The 27,840-nt window shown below is 44.2% G+C and overlaps 1 long non-coding RNA gene across 1 annotated transcript in view; it reads left to right on the top strand.

Annotated features, from left to right (window-relative positions):
* Nucleotides 1–1,951: 1,951 nt before the first annotated feature.
* Nucleotides 1,952–27,840, top strand: part of LOC128314949 (uncharacterized) — a 152,569-nt gene continuing 126,680 nt past the window's right edge. The window contains exon 1 of the long non-coding RNA XR_008297263.1: nt 1,952–3,046. This is a non-coding gene — a long non-coding RNA (uncharacterized LOC128314949). The remainder of the gene's footprint in view (nt 3,047–27,840) is intronic.

The following is a 27,840-nucleotide window of genomic DNA, read 5'->3' as shown; positions in this document are numbered from 1 at the left end:
GGACAGTGCTGCGGTGGTCCTCAGTGGCTCGAGTTGCTTGGATAGGAAGAATGTCTAAAATATACCTTGGCACTTCATGAATGGTGCTCACTTCTGTTGTTCCAAGGATATTGACAATATTAACAACTCAAAATGAATTTGTTATCACCATAGTTGATCTGAAGAAATATTTTTTTTAAGTTTATTTATTTTGAGAGAGAGAGGGCAGGAGGGGCAGAGAGAGAGGGAGAGAGAGAATCCCAAGCAGGCTCTGCACTATCAGTACAGGGCCCGACGTGGAGCTCGAACCCAGGAACTGTGAGATCATGACCTGAGCCGGAATCAAGAGTCGGATGCTTAACCGACTGAGCGACCCAGGCACCCCTGATCTGAAGAAATATTTTGATGATCAAAACACTAAGAAGGACAGATACTCAGAAAAAACAAACAAACAAAAAATGGTTTTTAAGTTGAAAACATTAAGCTTGATGAAAAACTTCTGAGTAACATCCTTATATTTTCCTTTAATTGCCCTTGGTAAAATGTGTTCTTAGAAAGCCACTGGGATGCTGTGGGTATGAAAGGGGTCAGCAGATTTCAGCCCATCACTGACCATTATTTATTTTTTTTCCTGGTTCTCAACTTCCTTTTATTTATTTATTTATTTATTTATTTATTTATTTATTTATTTATATTGTTGAAGTATAGTTGACTAATAGTTATATTAGTTTCAGGTGTACAAGATATGGATTTTACAATTTTATACATTACTCCGTGTTCACCATGATAAGTAGTCACCACGCTACTTATAATATGCTATTACAATATTATTGGCTATATTCCCTATGCTTGTACTCTTCGTCTCTGTGACTTACTTAGTTTATAACTGGAAGTGCGTTCCCCCTCACCCTTCATCTATTTCGAGCATCCCCTCACCCGCCTCCCCTCCAGCAACCACCAGTTTGTTCTCAGTATGTATGAGTCTGTTTGTTTTTGGATTCCACTTATAAGTGAAATCATATGACGTTTGTCTTTCTCTGTCTGACTTATTTCACTTAGCCTAATACCCTCTAGATCCAACCATGCTGTCGTAAATGTCGTAAATGACAGCATCTCATTCTTTTTTATGGCTGAATAATATTCCATTGTGTGTGTGTGTGTGTGTGTGTGTGTGTGTGTACATCCATATATATATATTCCACATCTTATATACTATATATTTATTTGTGTAGGTATATATATATATATATATATATATATATATATATAAAATATTTTCTTTATCTGGTCATTTATCAGTGGGCACTTAGGCTGCTTCCAAGCTTGCTTACTGTAAGTAATGCTACAATAAACATAGGAGTACAGATATCTTTTCAGATTGCTGTGCTGACCATTTTCGTTCACAAAGCTTTGTTGGAACAAGGCATGCCTGTTCATGTACATGTCTGTCTCTGGCTGCTTTCATGCTGCAAAAAGGCAAACCTGAGTCACCATGGCAGAGACCATGCGGCCCATGAAACCTAAAGTATTTACTGTCCGGTCCTCTAACATAAATTTGCCAACTCTGAATGACCTATGAGATAGAGTCCTTCTATCCGGAAGATTCTAAAGTCCTTGAGTACTCTCGCTAGGGATTCACTTATAGCTCCATTGCATGTACTTTCCAAAGTCATTAGGGCATTCATTCCTTCAGCAAACATTTACTGAATCTCCGTTATGTGCCAGTGTGTCTTCTAGGTGGTTGGGACGCAGGAATGAATTAAAAAGACAAGTTTCCTAACATCGTAGAAAGCCTGTTGTAGTAAGAAGAGACAGGCAATGAACAAGGCAGCAAATAAGTGAACGACATCATTTCCTGTAGTAATGAATGTTTCCATGAAAATAAAACGAAACAAAACAAAACATGATCTGTGACGAAGCCTGACCTAAGCTGGGAGGGTGTCTCTGTACTCATTTAGGATGGGTGCTCGGGCGTAATTATCAGCTCAGCATTTCTCTTTATACTGAATGGCTTTGACCACACAGGGACTAGTTGGAAATCACGCGTAACTACTAACACCTGGGCTACTGTGTCATGGTGAGTTGGGCAGGAAAAGAAGATGCAGAGACACTAACCCCAAGAACGTAGTCACAGGTTGCCAATCTGTCCTCAGTCTAGGGGAAATAGATGATATAACGGAACACCACACAAGTACATCCTAGCTTTCGGTTTTAGACTTTTTTCTACATCAGAACATAAACACAGGTTAAACACATGGGGCACCTGGGTGGCTCAGTCGGTTAAGCGTCTGACCTGTGATTCCAGCTCAGGTCATGGTCCCAGGGTTGTGGGATTGAGCCCCGAGTCGTGCTCTGCACTGAGTGCGGAGCCTGCTTAAGGTTCTTTCTCTCTCCCCCTGTGCCCCTCCCCTGCTTGCACTCTCTGTCTCTCTTAAAAAAAAAAAAAAAGTCTTACCCTGCATAGAACATTGTGATACAGTTTTTGAGTTGCAGTTGGAAAGGACTCGTACTGTTGTGTATTTTTATGCTTTATACCTTTTTGTAAAATGGTGCTGGGGAAGGTGACGATGTACTCTAGGTTGGAAGATTCTTAAACAGGAAACTGAAGGCAATACTGAATCGACAGAGAGGAATATTATAGAAACCTTGTTTTCTCAAGAGGACAATGGGAGTGTAGGCTGCTGGAAGCAATTTTATTTCTTTTTCTTTGAGTTCTCATTATTAAATAATAAAGCATGATCTTCTCTGCTTTAGCAAATCAGTGTCATCAAATAAGCCAGCATAATTAGACTCACAGATTCCAGCCTGAATTTCTGGTCAGCAAAAATGTTAAAGCAAATCAAAACCAAAATACTCTCAGTTCGCTTTTCTGAACTGTAACACTAATATAATTTTTTTTTTCTTTTCAGGAAGGAGAATGTTCTTGTTTATGGTTCCCTTTGATCAATTACCTCAGATCATTCCCAATGCTAAAAACAAATAGTCTTGACTGGAATCCTGCTTCAGCATTTGGGACTGATGCTGAAAGTAGTCTAGAAACATCGAATCTTTCGCGTGTTTTGCGACGGTAAGCTCCATGTTGTAAAAATGGCAGAGTTCTTACAGTCCCTGGTTGAGCATAGCAAATTCCTGGTCCGTGGGAGCGTGTTTGTATTGCAATGATCCTAATTTACCCATAAATAAATTATTCTCCTCTGAAGCCCATAATAAATACAGTTTTAATTGCATGCCAACTGTCAGACCCTAAAATTAGACAGCTTTAGTCCTCCTTTGCCAATGGGAGGGGCTGTTCTGGAATATTTGAGCCGAGATCTGCTGAGGCTCCAGAAGCACTTTGGGAGAGAGAGGAAAGAGGCAGAGATATTTCTGATGAGTGTCTGAGCAGATTTCAGTTGTAGAAGCCTTATTTCTGGGTCAGACAGAAGTCACATTCACATGTCTGCAACCAACTGGAGGCGAGTGCCCGGACCCATGCCTTTTATCATCTCTCTTCTTTGGAATCTCCGGGGTCCATTTTCATAGACGGAGCCAAAGGGGGTGAGTCACAGACTGCCCTCCTGCTTGTTCCAGTCTTCTAGAATTAGCAGAGACAACACTCACTTAGAAAAGATGTTTGTGCCCTTGTGACGAAGAGCCTTCAAATAGAGTCACTGTCTAAAAAAAAAAAAAAAAAAAAGTAGGGCAATCTTATAAATTAGCTTGAGCACCAGGGAATAGAGGCCAAGTGTGAAATTGGGTCGGCCCCAATAGAAGTGAGGTTAGGAGCCATCAGCACTGCCTGGCACCCCCTCCCTCCGTGCCCAGCTTCCCAAAGGAGCCACTTGCTGGAGCTCAGTGGCGTTGGGCAAGTACCTAACCTCCTGACACCTGTTTCCTCATATGAAAAATAGGAAGAGGAAAGTACCTGTCGGCAATAAGCACTTGTGAGATTAAATCAGATGACGTTTGTGAAGTGCCCACATACAGGAGTGTCGGTAAAGAAAGTTGCTACCTCCCTCCCCTTTTCTTTTGGGAGCTGTACTCTTGAGTGAGTTATTTCCTGGCTGGCTTTACCTTTGTTCCCCACTTTTCTCTATACTCGCATTTTCCTTCTGTGAAATGAAGAAGGGTAGACGCACCAGGTAAGATGCCTTTGAGACAAGGGGGCTATGTGCTAACACTGGACCTCAGAATCCCACAGTTCTTGTCCACTGTGCCAACGGATAGACATCATGGTTTGCAGGGGCCCCTGGGTGGCTTGTTTGGTTGGGCATCTGACTTCGGCTCACGATCCCGTGGTTCGTGAGTTTGAGTCCCGCATAGGGCTCACTGCTGTCAGCACAGAGCCACTTTAGATCCTCTGTCCTCCTCTCTCTCTCTGCCACTCCCCTGCCTGCTTGCACTCTCTCTCTCTCTCTCTCTCTCTCTCTCTCTCAAAAATAAATAGACATTAAAAAAAAAATCATTGTTTCTGATATGGGATCCTGGGGAAGTTTCAGGACCAAGTTGTGACTAAGAAAATCAGAGTGGTCATGTCTGTGACTGTGGTGGCGTTCTAAAAACATTCTTTACCCCCTTGACTTATGACTTATTCTGGAGCAAAGCACCAAATGCCCTTTTATTCCTCAATTTCCATTTTTAACAGATGAGGGCACATCTTTTAAAACAATGTTTTAAGTGGTGTTAGAGGACCCTTGTCAGATAACTGAGGTCATCTCTCTTGCCTTTCTCCTATTAGAAATATATTTGCTTAAATACATTTGGAATGTCAACCACATGCCTGAACTCTTCATTTTGCAATTATAAGGGAGTATTTAGTTAATAGAAAAATTATTGGAGTTCCTAGTCTCTTTTCCCTTTGGGAGGAACACAGGCTTTAATTTCTCTTTCATGAGGGTCTTTTGTTCACCTCTGCGTTTCTCCCTCATTTCCTTACTCTTTAGCAGATCTGCAATTCCATGCTTCGGGGCATGTTCAAGAAATTTTTAAGAAATCACCTAAAGCATTTGTGTGATTCTTTCTTCTTATGCCTCTTGGCTTCTTAGAATCTCCTTGGCTGGTGCTTCATTGTTTCTCCAAAGGTTAGAAAAGAATGCCAACCCTTGTGTTTGTACTATGAAGGAATACATAGAAAGGAAGAGAAAGAAAGGAAACAAATTCTCGAAGCAAATTCCAGGTCTCAGTCAACCGCATACATCAATCAGGCCATTCAGGATTTCCCAATGATTTCTTTTAAAAATATCCCATTTGGAGGCGCCTGGGTGACTCAATAAGTTAAGCATCTGACTTCAGCTCAGGTCGTGATCTCACAGTTTGTGGGTTCGAGCCCCTTATCGGGCTCTGTGCTGACAGCTCAGAGCCTGGAGCCTGCTTCGGATTCTGTGTCTCCCTCTCTCTCTCTTGCTCATGCTCTGTCTCTCAAAAATAAATCAGTGTTAAAAAATGTTTTTAAAAATATCCCATTTGCACACAGCTCTACCCCTAAGAGGGTGGAGTGAAAGGCTTGTGTTCTCGAAAAAGGGGTCCAGGCATCTTTGTTTATCTCCCCAGCACCGCAAGTTCCTTTCCTATTGGTTTCACTATGAAATGCATTTCTCCATTTTGCCTTTTACAGTTATCCAAAGAACTGTGAGAATATTCACATTCTTTGTATCACTGAATCACTCTTCAATTATTGAATTATTTGAATAATACGTGGACGTGTTTCATTCTTTTGTGGATCCACAAGGTAATATCATAAGCTAAGTACGTCCCCACTTTTGTTTGCTTTCATAACACTTTTCTTTCAGGAAGAAATGCACCAGAGAAATTGTTGGAAAGTGTCCCTCCTTCTCCAGCCCCATTTTCCCCCCTCCACGTCCCCCCCTCACCGCCCCCCACACCAGTCCCTGCCACCACTTTTATTAGATGATTTGTACACCCGTCTGAGACACTTTAAGCATAAACAAGTAGGAGTGTACAGCTGACCCTTGAACGATATGGGTTTGAAGTTTGTGGGTCCACTTATACCCATTTGTTCCTTATCTTTCTTTTTTTTTTTTTTAATATAATTTATTATCCGGTTGGCTAACCTACAGTGTATACAGTGTGCTCTTGGCTTTGGGGTAGATTCCCATGATTCACCGCTTACATACAGCACCTAGTGCTCATCCCAGCAAGTGCCTTTCTCCGTGCCCATCACCCATTTACACATATTTGTTTCAATAAATACGGTGGAGTACAGTACTGTAAATATATCTTCTCTGACTTACGGTTTTCTTTTTTTTTCTTTTTCTTTTAAGTTTATTTATTTTGAGAGAGAGAGGGAAGGGCAAAGAGAGGAGAGGCAGAGAGATAGAGGGAGGGAGAGAGAGAGAATCCCAAGCAGGCTTCACGCTGTCAAGTGCAGAGCCTGACACAGGGCTCAAAGTCACAAACAGTGAGATCATGGCCTGAACCCAAGTCAAGAGTCGGATGGTTAACCGAATGAGCCAATCTGACTAATCACCTTTGCCCGAGGCACCCTGAGTGTCTTTTGTAGATTCCCTTTCTGCTTCTGTCTGTGGCCTTGGGAGGAAGCCCAGGGGCCCAGGTGGGGCCTCTTCTTGCCTGAAATAGGCTTGGGGCAGAGAGGTGACTTGGGCGTGGCCTCTGGATGGTGTCACTTGGGCCTGGCCTTTCGAGAGAGGTGTGGCTGCGTTGGCAGTGGAGGTGCATGCCTGCAGTGTGGTGCCGGGCAGCCCTGATAAGTCTTGCTGAGTGGCAGACCTTTGCCGTAAGTGCAGTGTCCCCTAGACTTGGGCACAAAGGCCCCCTAGGTTTTGGAAGGCCCTATTTTGGGTCCTCTGGCTTCACCTCTGCCCACCCAGAGCCCATATCCTCCTTTCTAGACATACCCTGGGTCCCCTGCTCAAAGGGTCCCAAAGTGGTCACGCCACTGGTATGTGCACCCCCAGGCCCTAGGGGTGGCTGAGAGCATCTCTTGTGGAGGGAGAGTGGTGCATAGTAGGAACTTGGACTGGAGGGCTGGGCCTTCTCACCAGTGTGTATGAGGCCCCTTGTGGTGTGAACTGAGGCAGTATCACCCATCTGTTCTGGAAAAATGATAGAATCTCGGATATTTAAACTATTGAGGCTGATGGGGCACGTGGGTGACTCAGTCAGTTAGCGTCTGACTTTGGCTCAGGTCATGATCTTTCACTTCATTAGTTCGAGTCTCATGTCAGGCTCAGGGCTGACAGCGTGGAGCCTGCTTGGGATTCTCTCTCTCCCTCTCTCTCTCTCTCTCTGCCCCTCCCCCACTCCCCCTCTGTCTCTTTCTCTCTTTCTCTCTCAAAATAAATAAATAAAACTTCAAAAAAATAGGGGTGCCTGAGTGGCTCAGTCAGTTAAGCGTCTGACTCTTCATCTCAGCTCAGGTCATGATCTCACGGTTTGTGAGTTTGAGCCCTGCACTGGGCTCTTGTGCTGATGGCATGGAGCCTGCTTGGTATTCTGTCTCTCCTTCTCTCTGCTTCTCCCCCTCTTGTGCTCTCCCTCTCTCTCTCCCAAAGTAAATAAATAAACATTAAAAAAATACTAAGTAGTTTGCAGCTTCGTATTAAAAAAAAACTTAAAAAAAATTTTTTTACATTTATTTACTTTTGAGACACAGAGAGACAGAACACAAGTGGGGGAGGGACAGGGAGAAAGGGAGACACAGAATCGGAAGCAGGTTCCAGGCTCTGAGCTGTCAGCACAGAGCCCGACATGGGGCTCGAACTCCTGAACTGTGAGATCATAACTGAGCCGACGTCGGATGCTTGACCGATTGAGCCACCCAGGCTCCCCATTAAAAAAAAAAAAAAAAACTTTAAAAGAATAGTAATAAAATATTAGAAGTTGTTAAAGAAAATTCACCTTTTGATGGTTTTTTTTTTTCAGTGGCATCTACTTCAAAGCTTTTGAAATCCACCATTGTTTCTAGGACTTCATTACTTGAATATTTATTTCCAAAGTGTTTATGCGTATAATGTTTTCTTAGCAGCAAGTCCTTACTCCCAAACTGGAGTCAGCTCTCTGAGGGCAGGAACTGGGTCTGAGGCATCTCTGTGGCCCCACACGGTGCACAAGGTGGGACCACAACAAAGACAGACACCCTTCATTTTATTGTGCGTTACTTTATCGAACTTCACAGACAGTGCGTTTTTTACAAATTAAAAATCTGTGGCAACCCTCCGTCGAGCAAGCCTGTCGGCATCATTTTCCCAACATTTGCTCGTTCCATGTCTGTGTCACATTTTGGTAATTCTTGCAATATTCCAAACGTTTTCATTATGATTGTACTTGTTACAGTGATCTGTGATGAGTGATTACGACTCCCCGAAAGTTCAGATGATGTTTAGCATTTTTTCGCAGTGAAGTATTTTTTAATTAAGGCATGTACACTGTTTTTTTTTGGTTTTTTTTTTTTTTAGACACGATGCTAGTACACGCTTAATAGACCACAGAACAGTGCAAACATAACTTTAATATACACGGGTTTCCGACTTCAGCTCAGGTCATGATCTCGCGGTTCATCAGTTCGAGCCCCGTATCCGGCTCTGTGCTGACAACTCAGAGCTTGGAGCCTGCTTCGGATTCTACGTCTCCTTCTCGCTGTGCATCTCCCCCACTCACACTTTGTTTCTCTCTCTCTCAAAAATAAAGATTAAAAAAATTTTTTAATATGCACGGGGAAACCAAAAATTTGTTTGACTCACTTTATTGTAATGTTGGCTTTATTGTCTGGTCTGGAACTGAACCTGAAATATCTCTGATGTGTACCTGTATTTACTGAAATCACACGTTCCATTTAGCATTTAGAATAAGCACTACTGTGTGCTTAGTGAGCATTTTTCAGATGCTAATTCAGTGCCGGTACCTGAGGGCTGTGGAAAATAGATTAAATACAAAATAACTAAAAATAATACATCTGTATTTATCACTGTCCTATAATGAGAAGTTTGAGGCACATTTAAAAGGTTATTAGTAAGGGCGCATAAAGGTTTGGGTAGAAGGGAAAATAGAGAGATTTCGGGGATGCTAAGTAGTGACCATCATCTAGGAAAACGTCCCAGGCAGGAAGCCAAAGAAAGCCATGGGTGATCAGAAAAAAGACAAAAATTGCAGTGGGGCGCCTGGGTGGCTCAGTCACTTGAGCGTCCAACTTTGGCTCAGGTCCTGATCTTGTGGTTCGTGGGATCCAGCCCCATGTCAGGCCCGTGCTGAGCACGGGGACTGCTTAAGAGTCTCTTTCTCCCTCTACCCCTCTCCCCTGCTCATGCTCTCTCTCTCTAAAAATGAAAATAAATAAATAAATGAATAAAAAAAAAAGGACAGAAGCTCTCTTTCTTTGGTGTACTTGGGTGAAAGCCAGGATTCTTTGTGAGTTCAAGGTGGGAGCGCACTGAAAAGTGAAGCCAACCCAGAGGAAATTAGATGAACGCTTAGCAAGAGAGAGAGCGACCGATCCCTGGCAACGTTTGATCTGAATTCCGTATCCAGGCAGACCCAGCCTTAACGTTTGAGATAACAAATTCCCCTTGGCTCAAGCCCACGGGTCTTGGGCTTTTTCTCATTTGGAACTCAAAGAGCGCCAACAGACATCCACCCAACACGTGGACTTTCCTAATGCTGTGTTTGTTAAACCTGTGCTTTAAAACCACACCTTCTAGAACAAAGTACTTTTCATCCCCAAACGCCAACAACAAATGCTATCTTGTTCTTCCTTATCTTCTTCCCTTTCCCCTGTAGAGTGTAGGAAAGTAATCAAGGGCCCAACATATGGTCTCCAAAGTCTTGCCTTTGGGCTTGTCCTCTGAACAGCATTTTCGTGCTCAGAAGGAACTCAGCCTGGTTCTCCAGAGCTTTGTAAAAACAGAACTTTAGAGAACAAACCGAGGGTTACCAGAGGGCAGGTGACTAAGGGATGGGTTAAATAATAGGTGATGGGGATTAAGATGCACAGTTTGTCATGATGAGCACTGGGTGATGGATGGAAGTGTTGAGTCACTGCATTGTACACATGAAACTAATATTACCCTGCATGTTAACTATACTGGCATTTAAATAGACATTTAAAAAATACACGTCTAATAATAATAATAACCACAGACTTTGGGTCCAGTGTGATGTTCGTGTTGAAGGGCCTTTATTCTCGGGGAAACTTGGTCTAGGTCTTCCTCGGGATTGCTAGCGTCCCAGATCCCCCCCGAACAGACCAAAATTTGGGCACATGATGAGCTTGGAGGTTGTTGGAGGCACAGCAACAAGAAAGCATTTTCAGAGAAAGGACAAGCTACGGAGGGTTTCAATACTACAGCTATGGCATGGATTTTTGAACAGGCTTCTATACTCTGGAAGCATGGGGGGATTTTAGCGCTGTCAGTAAAGCAGGAAAGCTGGAGAGGCAGAGAGGCGAGGCAGGCAGGATATTGTAGATAATGAAGCAATTTTCAACCGGAAAGTGTAGCAACTTTGAAAAACCAGAACTGATACTTCCTTGTCTGCTCTTACTGTGTGAGCACTTTTTGTGTGTGTGTGTAACACAGTTTAAAAATCCAGTCCTCAGATTGTTCTGGGGGCGGTTGGGGGGGGGAGGGGTGGTTACTAAACGGAGGAAATTACTGTGCACTGATATCCAGCAGTCCCTCTGTGTTGGACCCCGGAGCATACTCGTGGCTGGGGGGCACTGGCTGTGGGTGGTCTCCTCTGGGAGGAGGGAAGGAGGTGCGATGGTCTCCTGCTGGGAACGTGGCAGAGTGACTCAGAGTGTGGACGTTTCCTCCCTTTGCTTCATGCAGATGCCCAGACCTCAAAAGGAGAAGAAAAGGGGCCGACACCGGTAGCTGAGTTTCTAAGTGAGGCAGCCTGAGGTCAGAGTGGCATTGGCTGGGGATGCGGGAAGCAGAGAGCAGTGGTATTTTCCTTAACCAAATGCCTTAGTGGACAAAAACCAGCCAGCTGATCAGTTGTTTTGACATCTTTTAAGCTCCCCCTCAGCTTTCAATTTGCCTAGCTGGTGTATAAATATAGGGCTTTGTTCTCTGGAACTTCTCATGTGTTTTCCAAGCATCCCAAAATTCCTCAAAGCATATCTGAGACTATGTTTCCTTTCCTTTTCTGTTGTCAACTTTTCTTAAAACCACACAAAGAATTCATGCCTTTTATAGAATCAGGAGAAAATTCAGGGACAGCAAAATGAGAAGCAGGAATAATGCCAGGGGTCATCTTTGTTGGCATTTTGTTACATGTATTTCCTTCATTGTGTGTTTATTGCTGGGCAATCCTTTTTTTTTTTTTTTTTTTTTTTTCCTTTAATTGAGTATGTCCAGACATCTTTCCAGGTTAACAAATACACTTCTATACAATAATTTTATTATTATTATTTTAATTTTTTAAAATGTCTATTTATTTTTGAGAGAGAGAGAGAGACAGAGTATGAGTGGGATAGGGGCAGAGAGAGACAGACAGACAGACAGACAGACAGACAGAAGCAGGCTCCAGGCTCAGAGCCTGACGCGGGGCTCGAACTCACAAACTGCGAGATCATGACCTGAGCCGAAGTCGGACGCTTAACAGACTGAGCCACCCAGGCGCCCCTCTATACAGTCATTTTAAAGGTTGGGCGCATTGTGTCCTGTTGTCTAGATATAGATGATTTATTTTGCCAGTCTCTGTTGTTGAGTCAGAAAGTAGTATCTGGTTTTCCTGTTGGGTAACATCCTTATGGTTATATGTTTGCCCACATCTTTGGATGTCTCTCATAACTTCCTTGACGTGGAGTTTTGGGTCAAGTTGTGATTGTTTTTGAGGATTTTGTGCCCTTTGCCAAATTGCCCTACAGGAAGTTCGTGATGGGTCACTAGTGCCCATGTCTTAAGCACCAGCTTCACACACTATAATGATAATTCCATCCAGGTTGGACCCAGCGTGCAACGAAACACACAGACTCGTTTTCTTATTGAGTCTACTTACTTCTTCTTTAAGGTTTTACTCCTCATTATCCCAGATACATTAGGAACTTGCAGGAAAATGAAAATATCTTGTCCCTGCATACATTTAACCAATATTTGCTCAACACCAACCACGTGCTTAGTCTGGAGTCTCAGCAGAGCAGTGAACAGGACCCAGACCCTGTCCTCAAGGAAATTGCAACATAATGGAATTAATTAGGACCGCAATTTCACATTCATGATAGCCAACTTGTGCAGAATAATTTTAAGATCCCTCCTGATGTGTATTACCTCATTTAAAACCACAACGACATTGATATCAGTATTACTACCCCATTTTATAGATGAATAATACATCAAGGCAGAAAGATACCAGCTGCAAACTTATGGAACTAACATGTGGCAGAGTAGCACCTCTAACTCACTCCCAGGGGAACAGAAGGGAAAGAAAGTACTATATTAAGGACATTAGAAATTCACACAAAGTTTTATTCCTCACCTGTTTCTATATACATGAAGTTCTTTGTCTCATTGTCTCTCCTCTTTGAAAATCCTTCCTGCATGGGCTCGAACCCACAGTCCGTAAGATCATGACCTGAGCGGAAGTCGTATGCTTAACTGACTGAGCCACTCAGGCTCCCCTTCACTAATTCATTTTTATCCCAGAAATAAACTTGTCAATTTCACTGTCATCACGCATTCCCCACATAGAGGTATATGTAAAGTCCAGGAGCAGGACAGTGGCTTTCTGACCCTCCGGTGCTGCTGGTGTGAATTTCCAAGAGCAGGTGCACATCTCTGACTCTGATTTCATCACATTGGGAAAACCCAAGATGTGGAAGGGTCATTTTAGAAGTAAGGGGACATTTTTGTTTCTGTTCATGGACAAATGTGTCTCCTTTTGTTAGATAGCAGTTTTAAAATTGATAGTATCCAGGGCACCTGGGTGGCTCAGTGGTTAAGCGTCTGACTTGGGCTCAGGTCATGATCTCACAGTTCATGGGTTCAAGCCCTGCGTTGGGCTCTGTGCTGACAGCTCAGCCTGGAGCCTGATTCAGATTCTGTGTCTCCCTCTCTCTCTGCTCCTCCCCTACTCCTGCCCTGTCTCTCTGTCTCTCTCAAAAATGAATAAACGTTAAAAAAATTAAAAATTAAACTAAATTAATAGTATCCTCTTTTTTTTTTTGTTTTGGCTACCGGGAGCAAAGAGCTAATCTGGGAACTGATTGCAATGGCTTTCTGTAGCTTAGATTTTATAATTCAGTATTTTCCAATCCAGACCCCTCATTCATTCATTTTTATTTTGATGAGTAAATTGGATTTGGGACTTTTATCATAAACTTCCTCATTTTTTTTTTAATAGGTGAGGAATAAAAGATCAATAAATGGAAGGAGATCTGAAAAACAACCACTTAACAGGCAAGCTGAAGGAGAAGGTGATAAAAATTCCTCTCTCAGTCACCTATCCCAGTGTAGATACCTGCCTGGCTACATTTTACCCGAGTCAGCTGCTTTTCTGCTCTCCACACACAAGGCATGTGTTTATTCATCTAGGACTCGCTTAGTCCTGGGCAGCCAAAAGAAGCCAGTTGGACATCACTTTGGCTTCTGCCGTTAATATTCTTTTTTGTTTTAATTGTTAATTTTTTTTTAAGTTCATTCATTTATTTTGAGACAGACAGAGAGCGCGCTTGCAGGGGAGTGGTAGAGAGAATCCCAAGCAGGCTCTGCACTGTCAGCACAGAGCCCAACATGGGGCTCAAACTCACCAACTGTGAGATCATGACCTGCGCAGAAATCAAGAGTCAGGCGCTTAACCAACTGAGCCACCCAGGTGCCCCAGTTGTTCACTTAGTTTTGAGAGACAGAGAGAGAGAGAGAGAGAGTGAGCAGGGGAGGTAGAGACAGAGAGGGAGACAGAGGATCCGAAGCAGGCTCCAAGCTGACAGCAAAGAACCTGATGTGGGGTTCGAACCCACAAACCGTGAGATCATGACCTGAACCGATGTTGGACACTTCACCGATTGAGCCACCCCGGCGCCCCATCCACAGTTAACGTTCTTATGCAGGGCTTGAGAGCCTCTGTTGGGAGCGAGTGCTGTGTGAACACACCTGCTCTTCATGTAGTGTGGAAAGGAACCTACTGGAGCCTGAGTGGGCAGGGTTCCTAAACTACTCCTCTTGGAGAGCTGAAGCCCCGGCACTTGAAGACGGTAGCAGGGACAAGAGCGGGGGGACCCACAGAGCTTGCCCTGCAGCGTGAGCCCGAGTCAGTGCGGTGTTCCTCTGAGATGTCACCTTCCAGTGGTGATCGTATGTCTAGCATCCCTCTGCCCTTGAGTGTCATGTGAAATTTCTGCTGGTGTCCTGGTCCCTGACTGTCTGCCTAGTGTTTTAGGGTTGGTTGTTGGGAAGGCTTTTCTGTGCGAGATTTTGAAGTGTGATGCTTGAGGAAAATGGAGGAGACTCTGACAATGTTTAAATTTCTTTTTTAATGTTTATTTATTCTTGAGACAGAGACAGAGCGTGAACAGGGGAGGGGCAGAGAGAGAGGGAGACACTCAGCCCCATCAGGGTGAGCTCACTCCCTTTCTCTCTAACCCCTCACTACCCCTGTAGCTTCTGCACGCACCCAGGTCCACAGTGATCTCAATGATCACAAGATCTAGAAGCTCACCTGGGAGTCGCTGTGAGCACACGCTTTGATTGCATGGGGTTAAAGTCTCTACAGAACCCTAGACAGTTTGTTTTGGGGATTACAGGAGCGGAGAAATCATATTAAAATGACTTCCTGGCATTTTCTCCCTCCGCTCATTTACCAGTCATTCTGGAATATCAAATATCAGATCAAACATAATGAAAATTCCAAGTCTGCTTCTCTGATTAATTTTAATATATCCTTAAGAAAAGCGGATTCTTCTTCTTCCGCAAAGTAGACAGATTTGCTTGCCAGCCGTTTCCTTTGCAAATGGCTGTTCTCTCTTTATTTTCAGGGACCACACAAACACGGCAAAAATATTGGGGGCAGAGATTCATTTTTAACAAGTAGGAGGAAGTCTCAGAGAATTTAGAAAGATGGGGAGTCAGCAAGAAACAGAGACACCAAACGTTATAGTCCAAGTTCAGGGCACTTTTTCACTCGATACTATTTTTTTTTTTTTTAGAGGATCTACAGCCTCATCATTCTAATTCCTTGTTACCCAAAGGGTAGTATGTGGACCAGAAGATTTGGCATCACGTGGGAATTGTTCAGGAAAGTCCTGCTTGACATTAACAAAAAAGAGATTGCGTTAACTGTTAAGCTTGTAGGAAGAGAACACAAATTTCCTTTGCTTCCCTGATTTGATGGTCCCAGTAAGCTCTCGGTATCTGTAAGAATTCAACCTCACTAGCTCGGATTTCCCTGGCAGCGTCTAAGACAGGATCTCAGTTCACTTTCTAAGTACCTTTAAGCTTTCCTTGGAATCCTCAGAAGGTCACCCACATGCCACTTGGAGGGACAGATTTTCCTCCCCGACTGTTGCCTGTCACTTACTGCCTGCTGGGGTGTTTCATGGCAGCCCCAAATCCCCTCCAATGGGCAGACATATTCAAGGGCCATGTTTCCTTCAATATTCACCACATCAAGATTCCATTAGGGGGTGGAGGGTGGACAAATGGGTGGAGGGGAGTGTGAGATACAGGCTTCCAGTTATGGAATGAATGAGTCATGGGAATAAAAGGCACAGCACAGGGAATATTGTCAGTGGTATTGTAATAACGCTGTATGGTGACAAGTGGTAGTTATACTCGTGAGCACAGCACAACATATAAACTTGTTGAATCAGTATGTTGTACACCTGAAACTCATGTAACATCGTATGTCAACTATACTCAAATAAACAAAATTTAAGCCCATTTTATTTAAAAAAAAAAAGGGGGGGGAGCACCTAGGTGGCTCAGTCGGTTAAGTGTCCAACTTCAGCTCAGGTCATGATCTCATGGTTCATGGGTTCGAGCCCTGCGTCGGGCTCTGTGTTGACAGCTCAGAGCCTGGCGCCTGCTTCAGATTCTGTGTCTCCCTCTGTCTCAAAAATAAATAAACATTACAACAAACAAACAAAAAACCCCCTCAGATATCTTCAAAAAAAAAAAGAGTCTGCTAAGCCATGAGCAGAGATGGGGAGTTACCACCTCCTGCATTTGCTGACGTAGCCTTGTGTGTACCCTAATATAACTCCCAGCCCTACTCTCCCCAGATCTAAGACATCTCCAAGGCCACAGTTTTGATAGGCACCTGTCTCCGCTTCCCTTTCTCCATTCCCAGGCACTCTGGCACCAAGCCCTCACTGCAAATTCCTTCCTCTGTGAAAGCCACCTCACGCAGAATGACCAATGCCCTGGGTCATCATTAGTACCAATGCATCATATCCTCACAGAGTCTGAATCCCCGCGTAGGCTCAACTGGAACCACACCCATGAGAAGCAACAGTGTGATGTAGATGGTTACACAACAACAAAAACCAACCACCATATCCACAGCCAGTGCTTGCTTTGAGTTCATTACCCATCAAACCAAAATACTTGGAGACGTATTTTTGCTAGATCACTGGAGACACTCATTGAGCTTGGCTGAGATCACAGACAGGAAAACTACATCTTAAGATAGATGTTGATAATATGGAGAGGGGCCAGATCTCAGCAAAGAGGATGTTGACGTGTCTGGAAAGCACTTATATAGGAGTGAAAGGAAGCAGAGAGGATTCTCCTGGAAAATGGAGGCCAGGATAAGGTCTACAAAAAATTTTTTTTAATATTTATTTGTGAGAGAGAGAGAAAGAAACAAAGTGTGAGCTGGGGAGGGACAGAGAGAAGAGGGAGACACAGAATCCAAAGCAGGCTCCAGGCTCTGAGCTATCAGCACAGAGCCAGATGCAGGGCTTGAACCCAAGAACTGTGAGATCATGACCTGAGCCCAAGTCAGACGCTTAACTGACTGAGCCATCCAGGCACCCCTAAGGTCTGTAAATTTTAAACAGCAGTCATGTGGCCAGATAAGGTCTGTTGTTCTGGCTTTTCCTGATGCACAAAGATCAATGAGAGGAAATTACAGAGGCAGGTTCTAAGACCACAAACCAACTAATGAGGAGTGAATGCCTTGGGAAGTTGACTTCCCTGTCACTCATGCATCTCAGCTAAGAAGAGTATATTTCCATTAGAGCACTTTAGGAGACATTATTGAATTAAATGGGGGAGAGAATTAACCCTGACAGCCTAGTATCTTGAAAAAAATGCTAGAAGGAATCTTTAATGTTTAAAGAAAATTTATGTATTTATTTTAAGATAGAGATAGAAAGAGAGAGCATGTGAGTGTGTGGGTGAGGGGAAGAGAGAGAGGGAGAGAGAGAAAGTAGGCTCTATGCTCAGTGAAGAGCTCAACATGGGGCTGGATCCCAACTGTGGGATCATGACATGAGCCAGAATCAAGAGTCAGACGCTTAACCAACTGAACCACCCAGGTGCCCCTAATCTTAGAGATTATTACCCAAGTTTAGGAGACTGACACCCAGAGTGGGGATTTGACTTACCCAAGTTCAGATGTCTAAATTATTATTATTGTTTTGTTTTAGAGAAAGAGAGAGAGTGCGAGCAGGGGAAATGTCCAGAGAGAGAGAGAGAGAGAGGGAGAGAGAGAGAGAGAATCTCAAGCAGTCTCCAGGCTTGATGTGGGGCTCTATTCCATGACCCTGGAATCATGACCTGAGCTGACCCTGGGATGGTGACCTGAGCTGAAATCAAGAGTTGGACACTTAACTGACTGAGCTACCCAGGCACCACTAGAGTCCAGATTTCTAATCCCTATCTGAGTATATTTCTGGCTACGTGCCATTCTTCCCTCTAAGATTCCATACATATCTCAACTTCTTTGATGCTATATCTACCCCAAGGGGATCAGGTGAATTAATGGGAAAATTGAAGAAATCAGGTAGGACTTGAATGATTTACTCTCTGGAAACTACCATGAAGTAAATTAATTCTGTTAAGAGTAAACTGTCTACTTATCCTTAGACTTAACCAATTGAATCTCTTCATTCACAAATAGGTATATCTCTTTCAGAATATATTAGTAGAGTTCCAATCTATTCTCCACTTAAACTTTGACTTTATCTGAGAACCATTTCAACTGAATATTCTCTAGGACATAGGTTAGAAATTCATTTATTCTTTGGGTCAAATGGAATGAAACAATGATTGACCATTGAGATGTCATATTTAATTGTTAGAAAGAGCAGAGCCATTTGTAAACAAACAAACAAGCACAAACCTCTTTCAGACATATCCTGAACACGCACTGGCCTAAAGGACACCATTGACCCCGGGGATTGTGAGGAGATAGTTCTTGTGGGAGATAGTTCCATTCATGGTTCAAGTTGAGCTTGCTGACACTTCACTCTCTGGTGCCACCTGGCCAACACTTGCATAGCAAGCTTCTGCATCTGTGAAATAGGGATGTTTTCATCACTGTCACCCTCCAATTCCTCCAGGTCTATTAGGAGGATCATCAGCAAGGGCCACAAGACTTAACATACAAAATCCTGGGGCACCTGGGTGGCTCAGTCGATTAAGCATCCAACTCTTGGTTTTGGCTCAGTTCATGATCTCATGGTTCATGAGTTTGAGCCATGAGTCAGGCTCTGCATTCACAGCAGGGAGCCTGCTTGGGACTCTCTGTCTCCTTTTCTCTCTACTCCTCCTCCTCTTGCACACACACACACACACACACACACACACACTCTCTCTCTCTCTCTCTCTGTCTCTGTCTGTCTCTCTCAAAATAGAGAAATAAACATTAAATAAAAAAGAAAGAAAATAGGGGAACTCTATAGCATTTTCTTAGTGCCAGGAGCTTCAGCTGGACCTTCTATTAGGAGTGTCTTTTGTTTTCATAGTGAGATCCTTTCAACCTTACCTGAGTGTGTGCCAATGAGTGACTCTTGGGGAGTGAGGGGGACCTGGGTAGCTTCAGCTTGAGGAGTGAAGGGAGCTAGTGCCAGGGAAACCAAACAGGTGATTAGAGTTTTGGACCTTCAGCTCCCCACCCCCGCCCCACCCTACACTCTTCAGGGGTGGAGACGGAATTCAGTCACCAACAATTCAGTCATTTGTGTAATGAAACCACCATGAAAATCTCTGAAAAGGCTGGGTTTAGAAAGCTCCAAGGGGTACCAGTCAACCCACTTTCAGCAATTTAAGTTCTTAAGTTTTGTTAAACTTATTTTTGTTAACTAAAATTTGCTGCCCAGCATCCATCATTCCATTTTCCCTTTCTTCTGATAACAGCATGTTGATTTTTCCAGAGAGCATCATCCCTTCCTCCCTTTCAGACCATGGGAGGAGCTGACCCACCCCCTGCTTACATGGTGGCAAGTCAACAGAGTTCATCCTTTAAAAAAAAATTGTTTCAAGAGTGGGCACATGAAATAAGTTAGTTTAATAAACCTAGTCTTTGGATGTTTGCCTGACATTGCCAAAGAAAGTTCTCTCTGTCCTTTGAGATTGCTCACCTGAATGGATGTAAACCAAGACCTTGTGGGGGCCATCTTGTGTCCATGGGGGTGATGTTGCCTGAGAGTGGAGCCAGGACAAGAGGAAATTGGAGGGAGTGTAGGGGAGAGAGGGAGAGGGAGAGAGGGGCGTCGGGAGGAGACTTTCTATTATAGGAGCCAATAGATTTCCTTTTCTTCTTTAGCCAATTCAAGTTGGGTGTCTGTCATTGAGCCAAATATATCCTTCTTAGCATTTCCAAAGTGCCCTTCCACTCTGGTCCCAGATGGCCTGGGAGGAACATGGACAAAGCTCCTAAAGCTCTCTGCTGAAATTACTTGGGCTCCGGAGACTGAATTTAAGTCCTGGTGCCCCCATCATTTACTAATAATGATCAGGGACATGCTGTATAATTGCCTTTAAAGCACGGATAAAAATACCTCCCCTACCTACCTCACAGGTTATTGGGATAGCAGAATGAAATGAAGCGTGTATACTTGCTATCTTAGAGACATGAACACGTTAAAATGTTAGCGAGGAACGGAGGAGAGAATCACTGGTGACTTCTGGTGTCCTCTCTGTGCTAGGGACAATGCCAGGCACTCCACATACACGATTGTCCTTTATCTTTATGACAGCCCCTTCGAGGCAGGCTGTGGTAAGCGTTCCCATATACAGCATCTAGTACATTTCCTGGTTGGGAGCGGTTGCTCAATACATATCAATTTCCTGTTGTAACTGTGCCACCGGCTTAGGGACCTAGGATAAATCACATCTACAGTTCTCAAGTTTCTTTAGCTGTGATATAGTGGCTTGAACTAAATAATATTCAGTATTCCAGGCAGCCTTAATTGTATAAGGTAGAATTTTTGAACTTGGCACTTGGAAAAAAGGCTTTATGATCAGACAAGTTGGGGACATGCTGGAATCAAAGTTACATAAGACTCCTGTGCAAGGTCATGTAACAAATCTGTAGCTGACCTAGGAAACTGGGGATATTCTATGTCCTGATAGGGGTTTGGGCTACACAGGTGCATGCATTCGTCAAAACACAGCATCCATAGACATAGTATTTGTGCATTTCATAGAACATAAATTTTACGTGGTAAGGAAAGATCTGTAAAAAAAAAATATTGAGCGCTAGGTAACCCTATGCATGTTGAAGTATTTGGGGGAGAAGTGTACTGAGGCCTGTAAGTTCCTTTGAAATGTACCAGAATTAATATGGACTAATGGGTGAAGACAGGGTTAGACAGATGGATAGATGGGATACAGAAAGGATAGTCAAATGATCATGAAGTCATCCAGGTGGGGTGGTGCCCAGGGTTCACAGCAAAGTGCTTTCCACTGTGCTGCCTGTTTGAGGTTTTTCATATTAAAATGTTAGTTTCATAACAAAATGTTAGAGAAAACAACCATCGCCATGCCCAGTTTTCTGTCCAGGGCCTTATCTCTCTGACCAGCCCACGGTTCCAGCTTTGCTTTGGGCTCCCAGGTGAAGATCTACTGCCTGAGGGTCTGAGCTCTCTGCCTAGAAGGAAACAGGCACACAATTTATTGTGATGATTCCCTTCCCGGCAAAAATCTCACCCTTTTTCTTAACAGGGAAAGCAAACTCTCTCCAGCTCAATCCCTTTGCCCTAGCAAGAGCGAGCGTGAGTTCCGAAAGATCCCCTCTGCCTCAGCTGTCACCGCCTCTGTTCCCTGCTGCTGCCTTGGCTTTGGTGGCTCCCCAGTCTCCCAACAGCCACTCTGTCACCATTGCCTCCACTCTGTCACCTTCCCCCGTGGCCTGGCTTTGGGGGCTCCACAAGCCCTGGAAATACCGGAGAGTCCCCCTCTGCCTTCCCTCTCACAGTGTGATCTGGGGTCAAGTCCAGGGGTTTAAGCTGATGACTCTATTTATGGTTTTAGTTCATTTAATTAATCAGGCACATCAAATCTGCTACCCGCTATGTCTTAAACTCTGACCCCCATCCACTTTTGAATGATAATTATGCCTGCTGTTTGCCTATGCTTTTCTTAATTCTAAGCGCTTTGTATCTCTTTCCATAGCTCATTGCAATTTTCACGAGATAGACAAGCATGTAGGTGTCACTCAGCTTTCACAGATGGAGAATCTGGGAGGCCATGCAAACACATTTATTGAGTTCCTACTGCATGCACTCATTTGCTGCCTGTTTCCACGTCCCCGTCCCACTTTTAAAGCCCACAGGCTCCTTGCAAGGCGTTTAGTACACGGGTACCATGGTACCACTTTTGCAAATGGGGAAACTGAGGCCCAGAGAATACTTCTTGAGGTCCAACAACCAGACAGCAACAGAAGCACAGTCCCACAGAATATCAGAACAGGAGGGGTGTCGGTGGCTTCCTAGCCACCCACTCTACTTTCCAGTTGAAGGCACCAAGTCCCGGAGAACAGACGTGAGCTCCTTCGAAGAAGAGCTTAGAATTCGAACTCAGGTCTACATTTTCTGACTCCATTTAGAAACTGCAGAACTCCATATAAGACATAGACATATGGGGAAGCTGTAGCGTTTCACACCCACGGAGTAGCTGTATGCCACTCTAGGCTGGCCTTGCAGTTTTTAAATCTGGCAGGAGCTGAATGCCGGGTTGCCTTCAAAGCTTAGCCACTCGCAGGCTGTGAGGCACTTGGGCAGCCCAGACGGAATCTATGTTCCTGGTGCAACAATCGCCTCACGTGCCAGGAGGCTTTGAAAGCCAAGGGCAGAATCAATTCCTGCAATATAAACATCGAAATGAGTAGCGAATGGAAAAAAACACATCAGACCCCAGAGCAGCTAGGCACCTGGACCTGCTTTTACAGCACCCCCCGCCACATCCTGATTCAGTTTGATTGGGTTTGAGGGTGAAAGGGTTGGGGGGGGTGCAAAGGCCCAATTTTCTTACCGATGTGACATGCATCACCTCCCTGCAGACAGCATAAGCTTGCTTATCAGATAGCCTCTGGATATGGCTGTTCACACCCAAGTGTTGCAGACAGAAGGATGCTTACTTCTGAGCTGGCGTTTTGGTCCCTCTCCCAATAAAGTTGGCAGCTAGGTCTGAGGTTTGTTTGCATATTTAGTTGCTTGTATATCTGCAAAAATCTCTCAGTCCTCTAACACACGGGCTCCCATCACTGAAGGTGAACCGTACTGGTTGAACTGTCCTGTGTACAGGTGGCTTGTATGTGTGAATGGCATGTGGCAAGCCCAGACAGACGTGAACTTCATTTGGACTCCTGAATCAGTAGAGCTCTCACCTGTTGCTTAAAAGGGACGGTTGTTTGTTTTTTTTTTTAGGTTTATTTATTTATTTATTTACAGAAAGAGAGAGAGAGAGAGAGAGAGAGTGGGGAAGGGGCAGAGAGAGGAGGGAGAGAGAGAATCCCAAGCTCGATCCCACAAACTGAGAGATCATGGCCTGAGCCTAAACCAAGAGTTGGATGCATAACCGACTGAGCCACCCAGGCGCCCCAGGACAGTATTGATTTAGCCACAGTGGGCCCTGGATGGGACCGCCGATGTCCCACATGTGACATTATAGACGACAAAATGAGCCAGACTTTGGTAGAAGTTCTGCTTTCTGACAACCAGAGGCTAAGTATTATTGGGTCTCCTGGGGCCCACTCATTCCCCTGGTGCTGGGGGTGAGATGTGTACCAGATGTGCACCAAAGGGATGGGTATTCTCACGGCTTCTCCTAGAGCAGATTATTCCCAGGCAAGGCGATCCCGTAGCTTAACATCCAGACTAGGTCTGTCTGGGGAGGGAAAAGGGGGCCTGTTAATAAAATGACACAGGCATATCAGGTGTGAACCAGGACTGACCATGTGTCTCTTAGGACACTTGAGCGGAATAAGAGAAAATACTGCCTCCCTGGGCTCTGAGGCAGGAGAGACCTGGGGCACGTCCCTACCACAATGGCAGCAGGCTGGGCACCGAGAGGGAGAGGGACGGGAGGGATGCTGTAGGCTGGTCTGGGTCTTGGCATTTACTGGAAGCTACTCCCTGAACCATATTTCCAATCCATCACCTCTGACAGTTCGGTGCAGATTCCTTAAATGTTGCTGCCTGGGCATTTGTGTGTGCAGAATGAAGGGAAGGGAGGGGTGAGTGAGCACAGAAAACACAGTGGGAAGGAAGCGTCCCCTCCCTTGAGGGCTGAGGGGTAGGAGCAGTCGGGGGTGGCATGAGGGGGTGTCTCCAGCAGAGCTCAGCTGTGCACAGTGCTACAGCAGCCTCCTGGAGGCGGCAGGACATGGGACAGCAGGGTGACAGCACCAGGAACGGACAGAGAGCAGGGGCCACGTGGGGGTGAGGGGTGGGGGGAGGGTCCCAGCCGGTCTGCTAAGGACTCTGTACCCTCTGTGCATCTGGGTGCTTGATTTACCTCCCCAAGCCCACCTCCACACTTCCCCGTCTGAGTTATCTTAACAGGGTATGCGCTTTGCAATCACAGAGACGCTTTCAGATTCTGTTGCTGTTCTGTTCCTTGTGTGGCTCTCACGCCTGGGGAGATAACGGATGGCTTCGGGAGACAGTCTGAGCTCCCGGCTCCCCGGCTCTCTGCGCGCACCTCCAGGCTGGCGTTTGAGTTCTGAATTGTACTTGCTTGTCACTTATCCGTCTTGCCCACTCCCTCTGCTAACAGCAACTTGAGATTGCTGCATCCTCAGTGCCCAGCACTGTGCCTGGCAAAAGCAGGCCTCCAGGGTGTCTTTGAGCAAATGACGGCAAGAGATGGCAGTCACCTGGGGGGTAAAACAGAGGTCAGGATAGAGCCCCCATCCTCTTCAAGTTCTCAGACACCCATGCAGGTTCTCCAAGACAGTATAAAACCTCTAGTCTTGCTTTTTTCCCCCCTATTGCTTTCAATTTGATCTTGTTGGTCTGCTTTCTATGCTACACAGAGAGAAAAAAAAAAAAATGACCTTACTCTTGTGGCTTGAAAATGACATGGGCAGGGGCTCCTGGTTGGCTCAGTTGGTTAAGTGTCTGACTTTGGCTCAAGTCAGGATCTCCAGCTCCTGGGTTCAGCCCATGTGGGGCTCTGTGCTGACAGCTCGGAGCCTGGAGCCTGCTTTGGATTCTGTGTCTCCCCTCTCTCTCTGCCCCTCTCCCGCTCACGCTCTGTCTGTCTCTCTCTCTCTCTCAGAAATAAATAAACATTAAAAAAAATTTTTTTAAATTGACTGGGGCAAACAGGATTTTTTTTTCTCAATTTTTAAAAAAGTTTATTTATTTTGAGAGAACGAGCGAGTGAGCGAGCGAGAGCACAAGCAGCAGAGGGGCAGTCTCTCTGCCCCGAGCAAGCTCCACAGTGTCAGCGCAGAGCCCGGTGCAGGTCTTGAACTCACTAACCGTGAGATCACGACCTGAGCTGAAACCAAGAGTCCAATGCTCAACCAACTGAGCCACCCAGGCACCCTAAACAGGATTTATTTCTAATTAAGTGCTTCCAGAAAAATTTCTCCCATCGCATCTTTTCCTTTGCACTTCTTACAACTCATAATATATAGGGGTGCTAGTTGTATCATTTTTTTAGTTTTTCCACAGTACAGGAGTCCATTTGAAAAATTGCCATTATTGAGGGGCACCTGGGTGGCTCAGTCGGTCAAGCGTCTGACTTCAGCTTGGATCATGATCTCACAGTCCATGAGTTCGAGCCCCACATAGGCTCTGTACTGACAGCTCAGAGCTAGAGCGTGCTTCAGATTCTGTGTCTCTCTCTCTCTCTCTCTGCTCCTCCCCTGCTCTCACTCTCTCTCTCTCAAAAATAAAATAAAAACATTAAAAAAAATTGCCATTATTGCTTGGGAGTTCTGAAGTTATTTCTTGTCATAATCTGAAAGAGTGTTTCCCTCTTGTAATTTGGCTTGCAATTTTACTTAGGGATTTTTCCCTGTGTTAGGAGAAATTACATGATATACCTAGTCATATGTTCAGCATATTATAATCATTCAATACATGTTGCTTAAAGAGAACATTTCCTACTTACAAAGGCTGAACAAAGACTTTTTAAAAAATAAAGATCAGAGAAGTTGTAGCAGATATAAATATATGCATTTATTCTTCCAGGCTTTACATCTGAACACAGGTTTTTTAAAAAATTAATTAATTATTTTTTTCTTTCTATAATTTATTTATTTTTTATAATTTACATCCAAGTTAGTTAGCACATGGTGCAACAATGATTTCAGGAGTAATTACCCATTTAGCTTATCCCCCCCCCCCACACCCCTTCCAGTAACCCTCTGTTTGTTCTCTATATTTAAGAGTCTCTTATGTTTTTGTCCCCCTCCCTGTTTTTATATTGTTTTTGCTTCCCTTCCCTTATGTTCATGTATTTTGTCTCTTAAAGTCCTCATATGAGTGAAGTCATATGACTTTTGTCGTTCTCTGACTAATTTCACTTAGCATAATACCCTCCAGTTCCATCGCATAGTTGCAAATGGCAAGTTTCATTCTTTTTGATTGCTGAGTAATACTCCATTGTATATATATACCACATCTTCTTTATCCATTCATCCATCAATGGACATTTGGGCTCTTTCCATACTTTGGCTATTGTTGATAGTGCTGCTCTAAACATGGGGGTGCATGCGTCCCTTCGGAACAGCATACCTGTATTCCGTGGATAAATGCCTAGTAGTGCAATTGCTGGATGGTAGGGTAGTTCTATTTTTAGTTTTTTGAGGAACCTCCGTCCTGTTTTCCAGAGTGGCTGCACCAGCTTGCATTCCCACCAACAATGCAAAAGAGTTCCTCTTTCTCTGCATCCTCGCCAACATCTGTTGTTGCCTGAGTTGTTAATGTTAGTCATTCTGACAGGTGAGGTGATATCTCATTGTGATTTTGATTTGTATTTCCCTGATGATGAGTGATGTTGAGCATTTTTTCATGTGTTGGTTGGCCATTTGGATGTCTTCTTTGGAGAAGTGTCTCTTCATGTCTTTTGCCCATTTCTTCACTGGATTATTTGTTTTTCGGGTGTTGAGTTTGATAAATTCTTTATAGATTTTGGATACTGACCCTTTATCTGATATGTCATTTGCAAATATCTTCTCCCATTCTGTCAGTTGCCTTTTCGTTTTGCTGATTGTTTCCTTCTCTGTGCAGAAGCTTTTTATTTTGATGAAGTCCCAACAGTTCATTTTTGCTTTGGTTTCCCTTGCCTCTGGAGATGTGTTGAGTAAGCAGTTGCTGTGGCTGAGTGAACACAGTTTTTTACAAATTGCCTGGTAAGTAACAGGTGGATAAATTTGAAGGTTAAGATGAAAACTTTACTTTTAAATACTTAAAAATTTTTCTTTTAACATTTTTTATTTTAAAAATGCTAAGAGGAGAAAATGAAAGTAATAGTCATCCCATCTTTGCCACATTCTTGAGAATTATAACCTCCCCCATTATCACCACCACCAAAATCTAGTCACTGTTATTAACACACACACACGCACACACTTATACATGATCACTCACATACTCATACAAACTCATACATACACACTCACTCATATTCTCACTCACCCACATACACACTCCCACAACCACACACATGCACATTCACACCCACCACATACACACACTGACTCACTCGTATACTCATACAAACACTCATATACTCTCACCCACATATACACACTCACATAAGCACACACACTTACTCACATACACACTCACACAAGTGTGCACACACACACACAGAAACTCACATATATTTCTTTTTTTTTTTTTAATTTTTTTTTTCAACGTTTATTTATTTTTGGGACAGAGAGAGACAGAGCATGAGCGAGGGAGGGGCAGAGAGAGAGGGAGACACAGAATCGGAAACAGGCTCCAGGCTCTGAGCCATCAGCCCAGAGCCCGACGCGGGGCTCGAACCCACGCACCGCGAGATCATGACCTGGCTGAAGTCGGACGCTCAACCGACTGCGCCACCCAGGTGCCCCTCACATATATTTCTAAAAAAATGGAATCATCCTTATTATACTGTACTGCCATTTTCCTTTTTCATATTTTCAAATTTTTTATAGACCTATTGCAAACTCAGAATGAGATAGTACCTCATTCTTTTTTTATAATTTTGTTTTTTGCATTTAGCCTTTTAATCTGTGTGAGATTTCATTCTGTGTATGGTGTGAGACAGGGCTCCAACGTTGATCTTCTAAATGAATTGACAGGTGTCTCACCCAGTCATCAAAAACTATCCTTCCCTACTGATTTAAAATGCTGCTTTTTGGGGGTGCCTGGGTGGCTCAGTCAGTTAAGCATCCGACTCTTGATTTCAGCCCAGGTCATGATCTTGCAGTTCATGGGATCTATCCCCATGTCAGGCTTGGGGCTGATAGCGCAGACCCTGCTTGGGATTCTCTCTCTCTCCCTATCTCTCTGATCCT

Source organism: Acinonyx jubatus, chromosome A1, assembly GCF_027475565.1.
Source record: "Acinonyx jubatus isolate Ajub_Pintada_27869175 chromosome A1, VMU_Ajub_asm_v1.0, whole genome shotgun sequence".
NCBI lineage: Eukaryota > Metazoa > Chordata > Mammalia > Carnivora > Felidae > Acinonyx > Acinonyx jubatus.
Note: the sequence above shows the minus strand (reverse complement) of the source record. Positions and strands in the feature narration are given on the sequence as shown.